Here is a 7290-nt window from a genome sequence, read left to right on the forward strand (position 1 = left end):
CTGTACTGGGACACAGCTGGGCAGCAAAAAACACCTGTCAGTCACATGTTCTAATAATTTTAGGAATGTACGCCAACAAGCTCATCTTATGTCTCATTTTCATCTTTTGATGTCAAACCCAAATGTTTTCAGTGTATAGCAAAAAAAAAAAAAAAAAGAACTGGCCTCGCTGTTCCAACAGTTTTGTAGGGGACTGTACATATATTATCCTCCCTTTAATGTCTCTTTTCTGTAGACAAACTGCAGACAAGTATAAGCCCATTCCAACAACAAAAAACATGACAGAAATTGGAGAGATATTATCTCTCTCATAATATCTCATAATGTTGACATATTAAAGGGTCAATTCAACACATGAGGGATAAAATGATGGATGCAATAGTGGTAGAAGAATGAGACATTTGCCCTATTGTGTGCAAAGTGGCATTTGCCTCATTCAGGCTGCATTTTTTGCTCATGCAATGTTTATAAATGGGACTGGGGCTAAGAGCCACCATTCCCCCCTCGCGACAGCCTCATCAGAAAGAGAGGTCTCTCTTGTGGATTGAAAGAGGTGGAAATACATGAAATAAAGCAGCAGCCGATTCAAAACACTGAATATATCTTTTTCCAAAATATAAGGCGGAACAATGTCTGTTTTTGTGGCTTCTTTCAGGTGGCTAAAATACATCTTACTGTCACTGCCTTCTCCACACAGGGCGGAGAGCTGGTCATCTACCACAGGTAATACGCTGAATAGGAAAAAGTACCTCAAAAGACCCAAACTATCACTTATCAGTTACATGGAGCCTTTGAAATAAAAATAAAAAAGCTGATTTAAACAGTTCACTATTAAAAACAGTTTGCCATGAATCGCTTCTTCCAATTACTTTCTACTTTTAGCATAATGATAGTGCCTACCAGCCCACACCACATGTAGGAGTTCCGAGGAGATTCCAGACCATGTGGGTGCAGTGGGTGGCTCAAGAGTAAAGGAGTTTCTCCCACAGAAATCTGAGCAGTAAACCAAGAATAAGTGTCAGGCAGACAGTTTTGGTATTTTTCTTTTTACTTGAGTATAGTGTTAACAACAAACCTCAATAGATGAGGAACAATACAGTCTTTGACAATGATTGATTTGTTTAATCAGAAATTAATTACTAATGTCATTAATTACTAAGTTTGTCTTTTTAGAGCACCATTAGCCGTGGTGTTACCTTAACTGCTTCAAAAATGTTTAATGTTACAATGACCTATAACAGGGGGACTGGTATCTCTGTCTCAGCGACTCTGGTTGTTTTGGTATAGTAATTTTGGTAAAGGGGTAGTATCAAACTGTATTAAGCCTTGAAAATGCTGATAGCAACCTGCAACTGCTCCACACAATAGCTACAAGTTAGCTCTGCCAGCCTAGCAGTCAGTCAGCTTTGAACCGCTGAGAGGAGGTTTTCAGATTCAGGGCTGGAATGAGCAACAAGACTGGAGCCAGGAAAGTAGCGACCCTGGCTCGTCAGCCTCTATGGACATCATGACAGAGGTGAGGCCACCAAAGAGGACTTTGATGGTTAAGGCGAAGAAGAGAAAAAGAGACAGTGACCGAGCAAGGGACGAGAGCCTCCGAGTGGCTTTTATGTGTCTGTGTTGCTGAGAGGCCTCATCACAGGTTCTATCTATCCGTCTCAGTCACAACAATTGTGCTGCTCTGTGTGGAACTACAACTGCAGTTTGCAGGAAAGTGGATAAGTGGTGCCTGACATATGGATGGCTGAACAACAGATGGTACCTCCAACTTGTCTCCCTGCGGTTAGATCCTTACACTTTTCTTAGGATGCCATGGTGATTATGTCTTTTTTTTCTTTTTTTAGCAGAGTGACAAAAACATTATGTAGAAGCCCCCGAGGGTGCACTTAACTTCTAGTTAGTCTAGCTCACCAATACAGAGATGAAACCGTATCAAGACAACATTTTTCCCAAGTCCAATTAGAAGTACTGCTTAAAGATGGAGATGTTGGCAGACCATCCAGTTTTGTCAAAAATGTAGTAAGAAGCCACAGCAAACAGAGGGAAGCATATCCAGAAAAACAAAACACTTGCATGAACACACATTTTGTTCTTGGCGTTCCTAATATTTCTGAAAACTGTCACTTTTCTTTTATACAGTCCTGAATACATGTGCACCACTCCGGCTTTTCCTCTCCACAAATCAAATATCTAAATTTGAGGTAAAGGACGGCACTTATTCAATACTATGTTTTCGTTTTCCTTTTTAAATCTAAAAAAGAATCTCTTACCTGCTGGGACTGAAACTGCTTGATTAGACAGATCAAGTGCCTTCACAACTTTCCAGAGTCTCATGTTTTATCTTATGTGACCAACTCAACGCAAGAGGTGTGACTATGAGCAGAGGGGCAGTTCTGCGATCCAATGGAGCAAGCACTACACTATGCACAAGTGCACAAATAACTCAGTGTCATCATTTCAATAAAAACTCAACAAATTGACCTTGTGTGCTCCATGCCACCCTAATGACAGCAATGCTCCCTGTGCATGGATACCATAAAGAATGTCTAGCCTGCACTCAGTATGAATATAGAGCGTCATGGACTTCTAGTTGAAGGCAAGTTCAAAGGCATCGAAATGACAGGCCACAGAGAAATCTATGCACACATTTGACACTGTGAGTAAGCAGTAGATCAGTAATTCCCAACCGGGAGGCCCAACCCCCCCAGGGGGGCACCAAAGATCCATGGGAGGTTGCGAAGCCCTCTTGATTTTAAAGGGTGTAATAATTTTAATATGAGCTAATGTGGAAATAAAAAGTGTCAGCATTTAATTCATTTGTGTGACAAAAACAACTCATGTTAAGTGCTACATTGAGATTATTCATTTATTCAAATAATAAAAAAAAATACTAAAGAAAAGTTTAGAAATAGATATCGCAAGAATAAAAGGTGTGTGTAACGTATACATCACTCCTGCAGTATACACAGACATGTAGCAACATAAACAGACAGCTGTCAAAGAGATGGTGACGCATCAGACAGAGGAGAATGCTGCTCAAAGAAAAAGAGGGGGGTACCAAGAACAAAGCCAAAAAAGCCACACAACTTTGGGGAAACTCTGATTAAACCTGTTTGCATTCAAATGGCTGAAATAATATGCGGAATTTAAGACTCATTTATGAGGTACTTTGAGTATTTCCATTTTCTGCTACTTTATATTTCTATTTGCTTCATTATGGTTGCAAATATTGTTGTGATGTTAATGTTTTAATAACTGTTAACTATGACACTAACATGCGTTTCCTCTAGCCTATAATTCACAATCAGCAGATGGATTCATTATGAAGCACTTGGAATAGTGTTAAAATCCCATTTCTCTCGGCAAAAAATCCTGTGACTGGTCTGCTTGCTCTCACACCACAAATGAACAAACAAACCAAAACAAAGTCTGCTTGGAAGCAGACTGAGACCCACCTTTTCAAGCAGTCTTGGTGTGGTTGTTTGGTCCACACCTGGGTCAGATTGACAGCTTACACACCAGCCCAAACAAACTGTACTATCCTTGAAAATGCACCAAGGTCCTTTTAACCAAGCCAAAAGATGCTAGGTGTGAAAACCTCCTAAAATACCATCACACCGACTTTTCATGGTGTGTTTAAACAAAGCCACAAAACACGATATGAACATTTTAAAAAGAAATGGAAGGAAATGTATTAAAGTACATGTAAATGTAGCCATGTTCTACATAAAAGGCCTTCCATCTAGGGGTTGGGGATGTTCTGCCTTTAGAGAACAGGCACTAATGTACCCATCAGTATCCATGGTGATGGCTGCTTCCTGCTTGTACTGGCAAACAGAAAGTATGTCCCACAGCGTTCCTGTTTATTTATACTCTTCATTCCATTTTTTTTTTTTTTTTTATAATCAGGGATACACACACACACACACACACATACACAACAACCTATAATGCATTGCTGGTGGGGAGGACAGGTTTGGGACAGGGCCTGAATGTACTGTCATGTCATGTGTTTACATCAGCATAAGGGTAAATTAGCTGACGTGGTAGCCTCTGGCAGAAGTAAATGTGGCATTTTACAAAAAAAGTCAAAGTGAAGGACACTCAATCAATCTGAGATTTCAGTGGTGCTGCTGCCAGCAATCCCCTACAAGGTTTTGAGGGCGACCACAAGGGCCCTAAATGAGCACAATTCAAATATGGAGTGTTTTGGCTGATGATCAGACTGAATTGTCATTTCATTTTCATCTCATTACTCAGGCTGAAATTGTGTTTACATCAGCCAAGACTTGATAAGAGCCACTCACAGCCAATGAGTGGTGAGTTGGGGTGTCACGATTTCAATTCTAAATTGAAAATCAATCAAAATGACCATTTAGTTTCAGTTATTAAATTCAGAATCAGGATAAGTGATTCTCAGTACTATTTTTCGCTCCACATGTGCCACTAGTGCACATCCACATCACAGTGAGTGAACACTTCAAAGGCCACACAGCTATCTTACCTGTAGCCTGCAGCTGTGCTTCCAGACACCTGTGTGCATGGAGACGATCAACCGATTGGTACAGGAGGTTACTCAAATAGTTGAGTTGGGTTTACAGAGATCCTTTCTTTGAGATAGAAAAAAACTCAGGCCAGCACGCTAAGTATTTTTGCTTTACAGCAGGAAGGTCCTAGGTTCAAATTCCAGCTTGGGCTGGGCCTTTCTGAGTGGAGTTTGCAAGTTCTCCCCATGCACTCCAGTTTCCTTCATCATCAGAACCATGTACATTAGGTTAATGATCCAGTCAGTGCTTTTGATCAGGTTCACAACACTGCACACTGTATGACTATAATCTCGACTAAAAATCTGAGCGACTTAACTTTCTAGCAAACTCCATTTCTATCTTTTGTTGGTTATTGTTGAATCATTGAAGGCTGGTATTTCTTTATTTTTGGTAAATATTACTTGAACTTGCCTTACACTAATAAAGTCAAGCTGTTGTTGCAAAATATCACAATCTTTTTAAAGAAGAGTTTAAAAATGTAAATAACAGTTGTCAGGGCATAAAAAAGTAAATGAGCTGTTGGTCTCCAGATAAGACAGTCGAACAATGGCATAGAAATCAGTGCTGAAAATGTTTAAACTGACAGTGTGAGTTCTGATCGGGAATTTGAAGAATCGTGACACCCCTGAGCGAGAGATGTTTTTCTTAATTCCATTCAGTTATCCATCAGGCAAATATGGCCCCCCACAAAAAAAAAAAAAAAACTGGTTCCAATGTGAGGATTTTTTGCTTGTATAGTATAAATACACATATTGGCTATGTAAGTGCGGTGTTAAGCAAGGTTTAACTCACCAAACAGAAAATCTACCTAATACTGACTAATTTCACCATGTCTGTGTGTGGTGGTGTGTGGCTGTGTGTACCCCCCTGTCTGTTCTCCAACTGCTGTTAGTCGGTTGATGAAATCTCCCTGTTACGCACTATGTAACTTCAGTGAGACAATAAGATCACAGCTTTATATATATTACATGTTTACTTCAATAGGCAAGTTTTCAAACTCATGATGTCATAACAATGATATGTGTAGAAGTTTCCTATATTAAAATGCATTAAGCAAATAGTGAATTGTTACAAACAAGCAAAAATGAAAGCTTTCTCTGTGTAGACATTACCTTAGGACATAAGAAAACGTGATGGTAACTCGTTGACACTGGATGGACATTTACTGATATTTTATAGACTAAATGAGTGGGTTGTTTTGTTTTCAGTAAAGACATAAAATAAAGACCATATTCTCTGTCATTTAGGATCAGTGCTAGTCTCTGATTTGTGATCTTACCATAGGTTTAGCACATTAATGTAGTCAGACTGAAGTTCATAGTGAATTCCTATAAGAAACAAGATATGATGGTTCATACCTGGAGAAAATCAACAATTATGCAGAGTGGTGCACAGAGAACAATCTACTGCTCAACGTCAGCAAAACCAAGGAGCTGATTGTTGATTTTAGGGGGAAAAAAAGAGGCAAAGACACACAGCCCTGTGTACATCAGTGGAGCTGAGGAGGAGCAGGTGAATAATTTTAGGTTCCTTGGAATTGCCATCAGTGAGAACCTATCTTGGTCATCACACATCAACACCCTGGTTCTTCCTACAGAAACTTAGGGAGACTAATTCTGGAAACTTCACAAACCCTGCTGCCATCTGGCAAAAGATACAGAAATATTCATGCAGCTTCATTCCCTCGGCTGTGAGACTCCTCACTTCATCCTCAGCAGTCCTTTTTCTAAAACAGATGTAGCAACACTCAACAGAGTCAAACATTGTGTCATTCCTTGTGAAATTAATAATACAATACCTTCACCTTATATTACCATTTGTTTTCATACTGTGCTATTGGCCATTTTCCAGGTTAAAATAAATATCTACAAAGTGCAAGAATGAGCTTCAACACTATTCAAGCCTTTGCTTTTTTGTTTTTCTATAGCAAGTGGTACTTCAGTGGAGCACATTCTAATATCCCTAATTCAATAAACTTCAATCTTGAATATAACTAAGGTGAACTATGAGGTATATAACACAATATGGCAACAATCTGCAGTTTCTAGTTGTGACACTGCATGGGGGTTAGCCGGAGCACGAGTGGAGGGTGGGAGGGTCACATTCTGCTTCAGGCCCAATAAATGCTGGAGACGGCCCTGCACCACACACACAAACATGTTTTCACAGCTGAGATTCACGGCAAGTGTCGCAGCCAGACGACACCAGCGCGCCCCAACGACACACGTAAACACAGCAGCCACGTCCATTAAGCACGGTCTGTCTGTCCGCATAGTGTCCTGTCACGAAGGCAGATACGTATGACACGGCGTTGTAGCCTATATGAATCCCCTGGCAGGCCTTCTGCTGCTGCTGTGTGTATCAGTGCTGCACAACATCAAGCTAATGTCTCTTTAGCGCCTACCTTTCAACCAGGCAGATTCCCTCGCTGCTGCTGCTGCTGCTGGTTCTGGTTCTGCTGCTGCTGTGTTAATAAATGCGACGATATGAGTTCACATTAAAACGTGTCCAGCCGCGGCGGTTAATTAAACCCGAGCGCTGTTTTCACAGCAGTATCCAGGGGGGTTAACTCCTCCTTTGAGCCGTACATGAAGCCAAGGTCGTAACGTTTGGTCCGCAGGGTCCACAAACCGTGCGGGATACATCAGACGAAATCATACAAACATGGCAGTGACGTGCCAAATTATCTCTAGACGAAAAGAGAAGTGAAAATGAATAAATACCGACAGCAGGAAGTGACAGG

The 7290-nt window shown here is 40.6% G+C and overlaps 1 protein-coding gene across 2 annotated transcripts in view; it reads right to left on the bottom strand.

The window, feature by feature from the left end:
- Positions 1–7290, bottom strand: part of LOC119029950 (ras-specific guanine nucleotide-releasing factor RalGPS1-like) — a 91530-nt gene extending 84240 nt beyond the window's left edge. For both annotated transcript variants that reach the window (XR_005078139.1, XM_037117198.1), the window contains exon 1: positions 6952–7290. The gene's annotated coding sequence lies outside the window, so the exon portion shown is untranslated. The remainder of the gene's footprint in view (positions 1–6951) is intronic.

This window comes from Acanthopagrus latus, chromosome 12, assembly GCF_904848185.1.
Source record: "Acanthopagrus latus isolate v.2019 chromosome 12, fAcaLat1.1, whole genome shotgun sequence".
NCBI classification, from domain to species: domain Eukaryota; kingdom Metazoa; phylum Chordata; class Actinopteri; order Spariformes; family Sparidae; genus Acanthopagrus; species Acanthopagrus latus.